General features: G+C 49.5%; 1 long non-coding RNA gene across 2 annotated transcripts; it reads left to right on the top strand.

The window, feature by feature from the left end:
* Positions 1–1,599: 1,599 nt before the first annotated feature.
* LOC127059917 (uncharacterized) lies at positions 1,600–11,008 on the top strand. 2 transcript variants are annotated; one of them, XR_007778266.1, is made up of 4 exons: positions 1,600–4,609; positions 7,056–7,163; positions 8,208–9,279; positions 10,474–11,008. It is a non-coding gene; the product is annotated as an uncharacterized LOC127059917 (long non-coding RNA). The 2 variants fall into 2 exon arrangements; XR_007778265.1 differs by having other exon boundaries at positions 8,208–11,008.
* The last annotated feature ends 2,758 nt before the right edge of the window (positions 11,009–13,766 follow it).

The raw sequence follows: 13,766 nt of genomic DNA, 5'->3' as shown, positions 1-13,766 counted from the left end.
AAAGGGATGATGGATACCTCCTCTAAAGAGCAATAATTAAAAATTCAAAATGAAAATGAAATTCAGTTAAATCAGATATTTTTACTTGGTCTCACAGCTGTGGCCAGTCCTTTAGACTACCCCAGTGCAAATTCCTTGGTTGGTGGCAGCTTTGGTGGCCAATCTCTCCAACCCCACAAGGCCTTTGGAAAACCAGGGATCTCCATTCCCAGGGAAGTGAGGACCCAGCTGTTGTGTAGTGGTGCTGTGTGTAGGGAAAATCAGTTTGAAGGCAACAGGAGGTCTTTGCTGTGCCCTGGCTGTTGTCCCCTCTCTCGGAGGGTGGCACTGCTGCTGCTTGGCCAGCGTGTCAGAGGTGGTGCCACCAGAGCTCAGCCCCTCCCTGCGAGTGACAATGCTGAAACCTTTTGGGTGTCCCAGGAGAGCAGGGTCAGCTCACTGGTGCCTCAAGTATTTTTGGCTCTTTTGGCTTTGAAATAAACACGAGAGACAGAAAATGAGCTGCTGCCACTCGTCACCTGCCAGCACTGGGGGTGGCACTGGGGGTGGCACTGGGAGCCAGCAGGGATGGGGAGGCTGAGGGGACCCATGGGGCTGCCATGCCTGAGGACACCTGGGTGGCACAGGGGCCAATGCCCATCCCTGGTGTCGGTGAGGAGCTTGGGGCTCATATGGCCTGTCAGGGATGTGCTCCGTGGTGGTGGCCCCGGGGGCCACTGTCCCCCTCCCTGACAAAACTTTACAAACCAACTCTCTGGTTTGAACCCTGCTCCCTGCTTGCCCAAGTTTTATTTTTCCTGGTTTATCTCTTGGCTGCCACATCCAGGTATTCTTCCTTAGCAAGGTCAGAGCCCTCTGATTTAGAGTGTTTAATTGCTTCTAATTTCTCCAAATTTCCGTGTAGGCATTTTAATGTTTGCCTCCTTCCTTCCCTGTGAGCTATTAGTGTGAGTCAGTTTCTTTCTTGACATAGACAAGGGTTTTTCCCCTCTCCTCCTGCTCCTTCCAGCCCTACTTACATGGAAATTCCCCCAGCAGGCACTGAAAGAAGAAAGGGAATTAGATCTTTATCAGATCCTTACTTTCACCCAAGATTTCCTTAGATCAGGGAGTTAAAATAGAGGCCAACAGAAGCCAAAAAAATGCTTTCTCTCCTACCTAGAAATAACCCTCCTGCAGCCAAAAGTATTTCCTCTCTTCCTTTGGAGGCAAACCAGGAGCTGGTGTGACTGTGTGTCCTTCTTTCAGGTACACCATTGTCAGTCCCTGTCATGGTTGGATTTCACAGGTTCTCTCTTTGCCCAACAAGTGCCAGGCAAAACAAGAACTACATTCTAGCAGAAAAAAAAAAAAAAAAACAACCAAACCCGTAGAAAAATAGAGAGAAAGAAAATTAAATCCCAGGGTTGCTTCAAATCCCTGCCAACTTTCCAGGCCTTCGTAACTCAGCCAAAAATAAGGCCACAAACTCATTTTTCCTCATTTGCAGGTCACCTTGAAGGGTAGATGAGGAGCTCTTTCAATAGCATTTCTTTCAAGGGGATTTCAGTGAGAAAAGCAGCAATGATTGAAATTCCCTGTTTCCTTGCAGACCCTCAGGTTTTCCTGGAGGATAGAAAAACACCAGGGCAACTCCCCACTGTGGGTTCTCTCTCCGTTGCGGTGACATTGCCTGACTCGAGGGACTACAGAGGTTTGGCACAAGCATGCTTTAATATAATTTTTTAATCACCTCTTGGCCTCCCAGCCCACACATTCCTCTTCAAATAGCAGCAGGGCTGGAGGAGATGCCTACAGAAAAATGGGACAACATCCACTTCCCACTCAAACGCAGCTCCTCCGTGAGCTCTCCGTGATGTCCTGGTGAAAAACACCTTCCCAGCCCAGCAGACAAGCATCAAAAGCCATGGAAAGGAGGTGAAAATTAGAATAAGGAGGAGAAGTGCCCTGATGCCTCCTCTCTTGGGGACAGGAGGATGGGTGGGTGCTTAGTGGCATCAGGGTGTTTCTCTCTGCTCCTGGCCTGTGCTGATCCTCCTCCTTCAGTGTGGAGCCAAATGGGGACAGAGCCCCACAGGTCCCTTCCCTTGCTGAGGCTTTGGGAACAGAAGGTGGAATTCTCCAGGTGCTTTAGTTCAGTCCCAGCCTCAGCTGATAAGTGATGAGCAAAGCTCCCCCTCCACGTGTACCCATGCACGTGGATAGACACAGACACACACACACATACGTGTGTATATAAATAGATCTCTTTAAATTTAAATAGATTTATGCCCAAGGACAGGAGGGTGGGCATGAGGTCATTACAGAGAAAGAAGGTGTAACACATCCATATGTTCTGTTGTGGGGATTAAATCTATAGCAGGTTGTATGCAGTGCTAATACTCCTATTAATTTCTATTTTTCATTGTTGTTTGCACATTTGTCAGGCTCCGATGAAGGGATAATGAAGCGAGCGGATGTTAACTGCAAATTAATCAGCCCTGTCTTGGAGTGTCACACAGGTTCCTGTTTGCTTCTCCTCTTCACCCAGGAACGATAACACACTTTCTGCATCCCCACCTGGAAAACCTCTTGGATGCTGTGACAGAGCAGAGAAAGAAAGAAAGAAAAAAAGAAGAATGAGAGACGTCCTGGCTGAAAAACTTCTAATTCTCCTTAAAACTGTTGAGTTTGTTTGAGCTGTAAGAACGCTGAGGAAGCTGAGGTCGGGCTAATTTTGCAAGAGGAGCTTGTTGGGAATGCTACATTGGCCATGGGCAGGTTGGACTTTTTGTTGTCTTTAACTCCTGAAGTGTCAGCTCCTTTTGAGAGTTAATTTTTTTAACTGGGGTATGTCCCTGCCGTGGCAGGGCATTGGAATGAGATGGTCTCTATGGTCCCTTCCAACCCCAGCCATTCTGTGGTTCCCTGGCTCTCTGGTTAACTGCTGCTGTGCATGAGGGACGGATGTATTCACAAATATTGGGACTCTTTTATTGCAAATTGTCTTGCTTTACTTTGGAGCTTGGTGTCTGTGAGCCTGGTCTGGTTGTGGTGTCTGGTGTGAGGCAGGAGGTTCCCTGGTGCCAGGAATCTCAATTCCCGAGGTCCCCTGGGAGAGATGGGAGTGGGATCAGAGGCAGAGCCAGTCACCAGCCCCAGGAATGCATCCCCTCATGGATACACACTCAGGGTACCCTGCCTGCACCCCTTGGGCAAACACTGGTGCTTTGAGCATCTGCTTTTTGCAGTTTGGACTCGGAGCCAGGCAAACTTGGGAATTTCTGCTCGGGTGTTGCATTTGTGATGAATTCTGAATTCTGTTCTGTGCAGAGAGGCCAGTGGGGTTTAACTGCCTGGCCTCATTTTGTGCTCAAGGAAGGACACAAGTGCAGATTTTGGACTGATCATTGATTGCTCACCCTCGTGATGATCACTTGGTGCTGTCTGTGGCACCAACTTAGATTTCCTTCTGGAAAACTTCCTTCCCCTTCCCCATTTCTCAGGATGCAGCTCTTTGCAGGCAAGTCCATCCCTGCTGTGGCAGCCTGGGGAGCCTCCAGTTCCCTGCAACAGCACCAGCACCGAGGCCTGAACCTCATTTCTTGGATATTAATGTCCCACCCTGCCCAGCTCCCAGGGTGCTTGGATGGCATCCATAGATCATTTACTTTTCCAGGGAAGGAAATACTTGGTCGGACAAAAATCACCATCAATAAATTCATGTAGCTGTAGCAGCTCTCCTCCTGATCAGAGCACATACTAACCCCAGTAAGTGGGTGTCTGCCTCATAAATACAGAAAACTTTCTGTGCTCCTAAAGATGGGCATTTCATGGACAACTTCATACTGCCTGGGGCAAGTGGCACTCCAGGCCCATCTCTAGAATAATTAGGGAATGCTGCAAGATTTAAATGTGTTTATTGAAGAAGAGGCATTGTAGATAATTTGAGCATTCCTTAAATGGATTTCTCCCAGCCTTTGTCCCTTCCTTTTACCACCTTCCTCGTTCCAGTCCTTGGCACAGTCCTCTCTCTTTTATTGATCAAACACTTGATCAGTTGATCAATTAATCACCTGGTTGACCCAGATTTTTTACATATCTGCCCCAACATTTTTTTTTTTTTTGGTCTTCCCAACCTAGGTTTGTCACCAGTCCATCCTTTTTGAAATGCAAGCTTTTCACAACGAGGTGTTCCCCCACTGTCCCCCATCACTGTCCTTCCACACATCTCCCAGGATATTGCCTTTCCTGTGATCTCTGTGCTTCATTTGGAGGCACTGGGTGACTGCTTTCTGCAGAGCTTTCCTGGAAAAGCAACCAAACCTCACAGCTTACCCTGTGTTTGGATCAGAAAATCTGTTTAGGTTCCATCCTCTGCACTTGGCTCATCAGGATTAAAACCAGAATTTTCTCATTGTCTCTTCCCCTCTTTTTCTTCCCTTCTTCCCTATGTCTTTCCCCTCCCGATGAGTGCAGAGAACACATTTTCTCACAAATGCTTAACTCTGTGGATTTCAAAAGGGATGGATTTTGTTTCTCACCCACCATCTCCACTCTGGGCTCTCCAAGCTGAAACATCTCCATTCATCTTGCGGGCCATGGGAAAAACAAAGCAGTGGAGAGGGACGTAAGTATCCTGGAATTCTCTTCTCTGGTGGCACAGTGTTGACCCGTGGCCACTTCTGGGGCTCTTGCACAATGCTTTAAGCCTCGTGTTTCTTTTGTTTTGTGCCCAGCCCAAGAATTCAGTTTTTAATAAGAAATCCCAGAAGTGTCTGTGAAGGATCCAGGCTCCCGCGCATCACCGGCGCGGCGCGGCGCAGATGTGGGAGCTCCCACCAGCTCCTGTGGTCCCATGGTCTTCATCTCCTGGGATTAATGAGGGTCCAGTGTAGTCCTTGCCTTCTCCTCCTGCAGAAGCGTGCAGTGGAACTCAGAACTGCCTCTGCCTCTTCAGGCACCTTCTCCACGGCACCACATGCGCATGGCTGCTGCTTAGAGAGCCTCGGAGAAGCGGGAGGGAGGCGAGGCAAGGATCTGCTTTCCTGGCCTTGCTGTCCCCTGGCAGGAGGAGCAGCAGGCTTTGGGTGCAGCTTACCCTGCCTAAAGTCTCGAGAAAGTCACCTGTTAAAGCTGCCTCCAGCTCTTTGTCCTCTGGGATTCAGCCCTGCACGGGTCCACGTCCTCATGGTCTTTCAAGAGCTTGCCCAGAGGAGCTGTGGCTGCACCATCCCTGGAAGCGTCCGAGGCCAGGCTGGACAGGGCTTGGAGCTACCTGGGATAGTGGGAGGTGTCCCTGCCCATGGCAGGGGTGGAGTGAGATATTCATTAAGCTCCCTCCCACCCCAAGGCACTCCTTAATCCAAACAGCAGAGACCTGTCTCTCCCCCCAGGCCAGGGCTGGGATTGAAATGTGGGGATCAGACCTGTGTAAACTTCACTGAAGGATCCTAAATCACACAGACTTGTCTGAAAATAAAACACAGGCTCTAAAACATCTCCAAACAGTTAAGTTCATTTTTGTGTCGAGACGTGAGATATTTTCTAAATGGAATTAGGAGTGAAGGAAGCAGCAGGGCACATTTTATGTCTAATTTTTCCTATATATCAAGCATTAAATTAACAAGTGAGGGAGAACCCTCCTGAAGAGCCATCCGTGGTTTAGACAGGCATATTAGGATAAAATTACTCTGGACTTGCCCCTGGTTTGTCTGGATCCTCCTGGAGCTGCACCAGTAAAGAGCAAAACTGTGCTGCTCTCTGAGGCTTTGGGTTTGGTGCTGTGGGTCCTCCCTTCTGACCACGCCTGGGTTCCTTGCTGGTGTTAGGGAACTATTCCCTGGAGATGGTTTTTACCCAGGCAGGGGGCAGAGCTCCTCAGAAGGTGAAAAAAGGGTGAAGGGCTCAGGAGAGAGAATTTTTATTTGTAATCATGAGGGTGGATGGCTCTAATAACAGTAGATTAGAGGATCATAGCATGGTTTGGGTTGGGAGGGCCTTAAAGCCCATCCAGTCCCACCCCCTGCCATGGGCAGGGACAGCTCCCACTGTCCCAGGATGCTCCAAGCCCTGTCCAACCTGGCCTTGGACACTTCCAGGGATCCAGGGGCAGCCACAGCTTCTCTGGGCACCCTGTGCCAGGGCCTCACCTCCCTCACAGGGGAAAATTTCTTGTGTCTTTAAGGACCAAATTTCCCCTCTTTCAGTTTGATCTATCCCTCCTTGTCCTGTGACTCCAGTTCCTAATGAAGAATCCCTCTCCAGCTTCCTCCTAGCCCCTTCAGATTCTGGAAGGTGCTCTGAGGTCTCCACGCCTTCTCTTCAGACTGAGCAGCCCCAGTGCTTTTGTTTGTCACCAATGTTAGCTGGAGAGAGTGTTTTGGTGGGGGAACAGATCAGGATTCCCTGATCTTCCCAGGAAATATTTGGCAGTCAAAGGGGTGGTTTCTGCTTCTGAATGATCAGTGCAACTCACAAATGATTTTAGCATCATCCCACAGATTTAAGTTTTCTTGCCTGTAGTGAGAATGAGGATTGCTGTCACTGCCCTCAGCTTGGAGTAATTCAGTTTAACATCAGAATGCTCTTCAAAATCTTTTATTTGCTGCATGGTCCTTAATTTGCTTCAGTGAGGTTTTTGGAGTCATTAACACCCTCAGAGGTCACCTCTGGGCCTGGCACATCTGGCATGGACCACCCATGTGCACCTCAAATTCTCCTGGCCCTGACTAAAATAGTTGGGATTGACTTTTTCTGAAGCTCAGTTATGAAATGCTTCAGTGCACTGAACATGATTCTTTTTTTTTTTCTCATTCCAAGTCCCAAGAGGACTGACTCCAGGTATCCCCACTCCATGAAATATTGTCTCTGCAGCCAGGGAAAGCAATCTCTTGAGGATGAACCTTGAAGCACAGGAACGGGTGATTTCTCAGCAACCTTTTGATTTGGTCACACCTTCAGTCTTTTGGGGATTTATTGGGACTTTGCCAATTCATGGGACTGACTCTGGACATGAAATGCCTAATTCTCTCCACATTTACAACTATTCTCTTTGCACTTTTTGTGTCCTGTAGCTGTGGGAGCAGTACCATTATTCCCATGTCATGGATGGAAGGGTTGTGCTGCACAGAGATTCCTGGGAAGTGTTCTGCATTGTGACTTCCCCCTGCAGTGTCAGTTTGGTGAGGAGTGTGTGTTTCCCAATGGTTTTACCTTTCACTTCTTGTTTTTAAGGTCCCTCAGGGTGGGTGCTTCCAGAGCTGACCCTTTTCCCCCTAGAGCAGAAGCAGGAAGAAGCTCCACCTTTTTCAAGTCAGTGGATTTGGCTGCAGTGATGGACCCTGAGGTTGTCCATGTCCTTCCAGGAGTATTTCCAGGTGTCATTTAGTGTAGTAAAATCCTGTCTCACTCTTTTGGAGGTTTCAGCTCATTTAATGTCCCCACAGAAGTCTGAGTGGCCACGTGCACCTGGGGCTCAGGAGATCTCCCCTTTCCCCAGCCCACCAGACCTTCCTCGACTTCATCTGCTCACACTTGCTTGTGACAGAAAACACCAGATAGGGAAAATGTGAACATTTTGATGTGGAGAAAACCACCCAGATTTTAATGGGAAATTTTCTAATTTCCATCAGTTTTAAAGAAGCAGCACTGCCTGTTCTTTAAGGAGGTGCCAGCTGCACTCCCTTAGGGAGGCTGCAGGTTTAAGGGGGAAGAAGCATCACAAACCCCACCTGCAACATCTGCTGGATCAATTAAAAGCTGAAACTAAAAACTAGTCCAGGAAGAAGTGTTTGTGCAAAAGGCAACCTCTGCATTCCAAAGGCTGTTTTCCAGCCTACTCCTCCAAACCCCAACCCACTGAATGCTATCCTACCAGTCCTTGTGTTCCTCTGTCTTCCCAGTAGACTTACCCATACGCCAGAGGTGGCAGCAGCAGGAAGTTTACATTCCCTATCCCACTTTTTCCTGGCTATGAAGTTGATCCCTGATGCATGAGAGGCTACAACAGCCCTGTATCTGCTGCAGTGCTGGGAAACAGCAGCAGGAATTACAGCACTCCTGCCGAGCGTGTTACAGATCCTGATCAGGGTTGCCAAAAAATTCCTGCCAGTGAAAATACTAAATTTTACCCGGGCATCATCACTGACTACCTCCACACCAGCCCTGTGGACACATTTATGGCTGGTGTTAGGATGTTAATTTTCATCTCTTCCATGTTTTCCCAGGTCCTTGAGGCACCAGGAGATGACAGAGCTGGAGAGTCCCTAAAAGAGCCATGGAAGCATGATGCAAACAGCCTCCTCTTCCTGCCTTTGGGAGTGGTCAGGCCTCAGGTGGATTTGTGTCCTCAGGGAGGTTCAGGCTCAGGGGAAGCATGGATGTCTGGGGAGCTGGTGGGAAGTTGGTTCCTTATTGCTGCACACTGACCTGTTGCTTTGTGCAAGCTGCTTTACACAAGTGACAGGGCAGTATAAGACATGGAATTGCTATTTTTTTGTCCCATCTCCCACCTTTGCAGTCTCCCAGAGCTCCCATTTGGACTCCAGAGTCCCGCCAAGACTATGACAGAAATGTTTAGGTGCTGTTCTAAAGCTGGGTTTTTAATGCACAGCATTAATAACCTTTCTCTCCCTTATGGAATGGCCACCTGGAGGGACGGAATTCCAGCTCCCACCTCACCACACCATTATTGACAGGCATGGTTGGTACAATATTTAGGTAATTTGGCACGTGCCATATGTGAACCACCTGGACACCTGGCTGTTCAATTGCTTTATTAAGCTATATGATATTACATTACATACTATACTAAACTCTATACTAAAGAAAAACCCATGACCCCTTATAGACAGTCACGACACAGCTTTGACCTAATTGGTCAATCAATCCAAACAATCACCACCAGAGTCCAATTAACAAATCCCTTCTTCAGTAAACAATCTCCATAACACGTTCCATATGTGCCAAACAACAAGAGCAGCAAGTAGAGATAAGAAATGTTTTCTCTTCTCTCTCTGAGCTTTCTCACTGCCTTCCCCAGGAAAAATTGTGGGAGAGAGAATTATGTCTCTGTCTGTTCAGAGAATGTGAATACCACAGTGTGGCTCCTGCAGCTTTTGGCTGTCCCAGCACACAATTCCAGAGGGAAGGAAGCTCAGCTGAAGGTGCTCTGTGACAGCCTCAGAGGGAATGTGGTCTGAGGGTCCTCCTGAACTGCTGCTCCTCCCACTCTCAGAGGGCACTGGCGGCACTTGTGAAAAAGGAAAAGCCTGCAGAGCCCGTGGTGCTCGGTGTGAGGTGAGGGATTCATTCCCACTGCTCCAGGAAGCTCGTCTAGGGAAGATTTCCTGCAGTGTTGTAGGAGCCATAATGTGGTTTAAAATAAACCAAACGATTGTGCCTCTGTAGGAAGTGCAGGTGAGGAAGCCTGAGCTCCAGGAGTGGTGTGAGGGCTGTGACCCTCACACCTTCATTAGTGCTGCTGTCTGCACCAGGTGAGCAATTGCAGTGCCTGCTGTGCTGAGGAGTCTCCTGGAGAGGCTCAATTAGCAGGCAGCAGCTGACGAGCTGCAGTGTGGGGACCTCAGGAGCCTTTCCCAGATTAGTGGTGACAAGAGCCAGCCCTTGTGCCACACTTGTCACCTGCTGGTGTCAGAGTGCTCCCTGAAGTGCTGCTCCCCTTGCACAGATGAGCAAAGAGCCTTCCCAGGGCTGCCTGCAGGGGCCAGAGGTGGAGAGGGGTTTCTGTGTCCTGGAGCAGGATCCCTGCCCTCTGCCTTTCCACTGGAGAGATCTACAAGTCCTGGCTGGAAAACAGCACAGCAGCCCCAGCCCTTGTGGCCCAGAAGGCAGAGGTGAATAAGATGTGGGAATATCCTCCTGGAGGGATTTCAACCACCCCTGCTATCCCTGGGGAGACTGAAATATCTCCATCAATTCTCTTGGGAGCTGTCCCCCCCTTTGCCTTCACTCCATCAGTTCTCTGGGAAAAATCCCATCTCCCACTCGTCTTCTGCATTTCCTACTGCACAGAGGGGCTGCAGCTCCTTCCAGAATACGACCTCCACCTAGGGCTGCTCTCCTTCCCTGCAGGGATTCAGCAGCACTTTTCCAGCTCCATGGATCACTTATCCCAGCCCTCTACCCTTCCAGAGCTACTGGAAGCTCTGCTGCATCTCCTGTCAGAGCCAGTGTCTCCCAGGGGGTTCCCTTGGGGTCCTGGCCCTCTCACAAACCAGAAGAGGTGGCCCATGGCTAATGGACTCCATCTGTCCTGCCAAGGCCAGCAGCTTCTCTGTGTTGGTAGCCTGAGGCTGCCTTGTCCAGGTGGAAATTGTCTTCTGCACTCAGGAGCTGCAAGGTGTAAACCCCAAAGCTGGCAATGAGCTAAGAGAGCAGGAATTGTGGTTCAGTGTAAATAAACCCAGCTGACTGCTGTTCTGTATCTGTCTGTGCTCCTGCCTCACAATGTCTGTGCTTCTCTCTCTCCAGTGTGTTGCTGCAGAGGCTCCAGTTTGAAGTTCAGGGTGAAAGAATTCCAAAAGCTGTCCCAGGGAAAGCTCCTGTGAACTCCTGGAGAGGGGATCAGAGAGGACACAGCAGATTCTGGGTGTCACAAGAGCAGCAGAGAAGCAAGATATCACCTCAGGGTGTCTGTGGCTGTGTCCCTCTGAAGGGACAGTCCTGGTGCTGTGCCCACCACCAAACCCCACCAGCCTGGGCACCCAGGGACCAAAAGGTGCTGCAGCACCAGAGTCAGCCAAAGCCCTGCAGGGGTGCTGAGAGGCTGCTGATAGGGAGATTTCTGCCTGATGGGAGACAGGACAGTGATTTCATGGCTTTTTTTGGGCTCTTTGGTGTCTTGTAATGAGCAGATGCTCAAAATTCTTGCCTGTTCTCTCAGCTTGCAGCGTGGGGGGTTGGAGGCTGAGGGAAAACTGATGGGAAAATGTTTACAAGCCTAACTACAGAGTGAGGTCTCTCTAATGGAGGATTTAATCTGCAGGACATTGTTATCTCTGCTAGGTTTTCTGTATCTTAGGTACTCAATAAATGATTGCTAAAGTAATTCAGCATTCTCCTCTCAATCAGAACACACAGCTCTGTGTCAGGTACCCAAGCACGCTCTCATTCAGCAAACAGAGCCCAGGCAGGGCAGGCCCATGGGTGAGGAAACTCTGAAAACATGCCTGAAATGCAGGCCTGGAGCTTGAAGAGGAGATGGCAACAATCTATGGCCAGAGCTTGTGGGAATGAGGTAAGGAAGAGCTGCAGGAAGCCATCCACAGGGAAATTACACCAGAGTTACTTAGGATGGCAGCCAGGTGTTGCAGTGCTCAGCTATGCCTTGAAACATTTCCCTGACTTGCCATTGCTGAAAAAAATCCTGGTTTTCTGTCTCTCCACGCCCCAGGGCACTTCCTTGTGCCCTTCATTCTCCCTGCAAGCCTGTGAAGCACCAACATTCACAGAGGTGCTTTCCTTCAGCACTGACACTCAGTACCCTACACCAAGGTGCACTGGTCTTTCCATTGTCTCCATCCCTCTCTTGGTACCCTTCCTGCTAAGGACCCCCTGTATCCTCCCCCTCCAGCCCTGTGTGTCCCTCCTCTGTGCTGCATTCCCAGTAATTCCAGCCTGAAATTCCAGCTGTGTTGGGCTGTGCCCCTTCTCCTGTGGGTGCAGCCCGCTGTCACGATGCCCCCTTGAAAGATTTTTCCAGCCTCATTTTCTCTCAGAGGAGTGAGTTTGAGCACTGGAATTGGAGGTGCCAGGCTGAGCTGCCCCCGTGGGATCCCCTGGGATCTGACTGCAGCTTTGCCCCCTGCTCCCTGTGGGGTGAAACTTGTCCCCCTGTACGGAGCACTTCCACTCTGCCTCTTCAGACCTGGGTCAGGTTTAATACAGTCTGTGAGAAAGGCTTAAACCAGCAAGGTTTGAGATTGAATTATGGTCTAATCTGCCACTAATAGAACCTGACCAGCTCCATTATTCACTGTCAAATCACTGCATTTGCTATTAAAACACAGTGTGAACTTCCCTAATTTCTGTCGGGTTAGGACCATATCCATCATCCCCGCCTGAACCGACACCAGGGTAGTGCAGATAACACAGACAAATTTAATGTGGTTAATTCACCTTAGGAAGCTTGCTCCAGTGGTGCTGGGGAGGGAGGGGCTGGGCAGTCCTAGGAGGAAAAGGATGGATGAGAGCAAGCTGCAGTTTGACATTGCAGGGGGTGATGAAATTGCACAGGGCCTCTTTAGGATGGGGAGGTCTGAGTGGCCCTGGCGCCCTGGCAGCCTGAGCTGAAACCCTGCTCAGAAGGGAGGGGACAGAGGAGGGACCAGTCCCTGTAGTGGGGCAGCAGAAAGGGAGCAGAGACCATAACCACAGTCCCCAGATGTGCAGTTACACCATCCTGGCTGCAGCTGTCCCACCTTAGGGTTGCAGCCTCTTTTTCCTGGGCTGTGAACACTTTAGAAATCAGCTCATGCTGTCTCCCAAGGGAAGGCAGAGGTGGAATCAAACTCTTTGCCTTGCTCCCTGGTTGGCATCAACCCTCCACATGGAGGGCAGACAGTCCTTCAGAGTGAATGGAACTGCATTTTTGCAGCATCCTAAATTGACCCAGGTAGTCCCCAGCAGACACCTGGAGAGCCAAACTAGGGCTGCCTGGCCTGTGACTCATACCAGGGTTTTGGCTCTTTTTTGCAGAGGTGGAAAGCAAGTCTGTGAATGTGGTGGGCCAGCAAAAAGCTTTTGGCAGAAATTCTGTGTTTATGGGCTCTCTCTTCCTTTTCCGTTGTCTATGTCTGTGCTAATTCTAGAAATAAAGAATTATGAAGGCAAATGCCTGCTGTGTTGACCAAAGAAAAGGGAACTAGAGACAGATGAGACCATTATAAGCATTTTCAAAGGTAAACAGATTCTGATGGCCCTCACACCCTACTTCCATGGCCCTCTGTGGGGGTTTCAGTTGTGGGTTCCTCTGGGGCTGGACTGAAGGCACTTGAGACATAGTTCATGTTTGGACTCAGCTGTTTATTATTTATCAGTAAAAGTCTTGTTACTGTGAGTTCAGCAGCTTTTCATTAGAAGGCACAAAATGCCCAACAATCTCTTGTTCCAAGGTCTTTTAAGACTAAACTATCCAATGAAGAGCTGACACCTGGATTATTTTATCTTTTAACCCAATAACTGATCCCACAGAGCTGCAATGGGGACTTTTCTGCCCAATTACAAAATGCCACTTAAAGCCAAGGAGAAGGAGGAAGAAGAAGGTGAAGAAGAAACCCAGGACAGCACCCTGTGCCCTCCATCCTGCTTCCATCCACAACATCCTAAAAACCCCAAAACCTCAATTTCTCACCCAGTGACACACCTGCACTGCTCTCTACAATCTATTTCACACTTTGGTGGGTTCCAGTCTATCCTGGGAAACTTTCTCCATGAATGAGGGTCAAAGTCAGTGCTGCCCTGGGGGTCAGGGCACCCCAGAGCAGACAGAGGAATATTCTTGGTGCCCTGGGTTTGCACAGCCCTCTGAACACTTCTCAGAGGGTTTGGGAGGGTTGGCACACAAGCACCAGGCTTGCACACATAGATGGACTTCTTGGATGCTTCCCAAGGTGAGGAAGGGAGCAGAGAGGACAGGCCAGGAAGCTGTGGGATCATTCCTGACTGCCTTCTCCAAAGGAGCTCTGTTAAGGTGTAAAAAACCCAGGGTGCCACAGGGTTAAAGGTCTCACAGGGTCAAAGGTGCTGTCACAGAGGTGTCCCCA

This window comes from Serinus canaria, chromosome 9 (assembly GCF_022539315.1).
Source record: "Serinus canaria isolate serCan28SL12 chromosome 9, serCan2020, whole genome shotgun sequence".
NCBI lineage: Eukaryota > Metazoa > Chordata > Aves > Passeriformes > Fringillidae > Serinus > Serinus canaria.
Note: the sequence above shows the minus strand (reverse complement) of the source record. Positions and strands in the feature narration are given on the sequence as shown.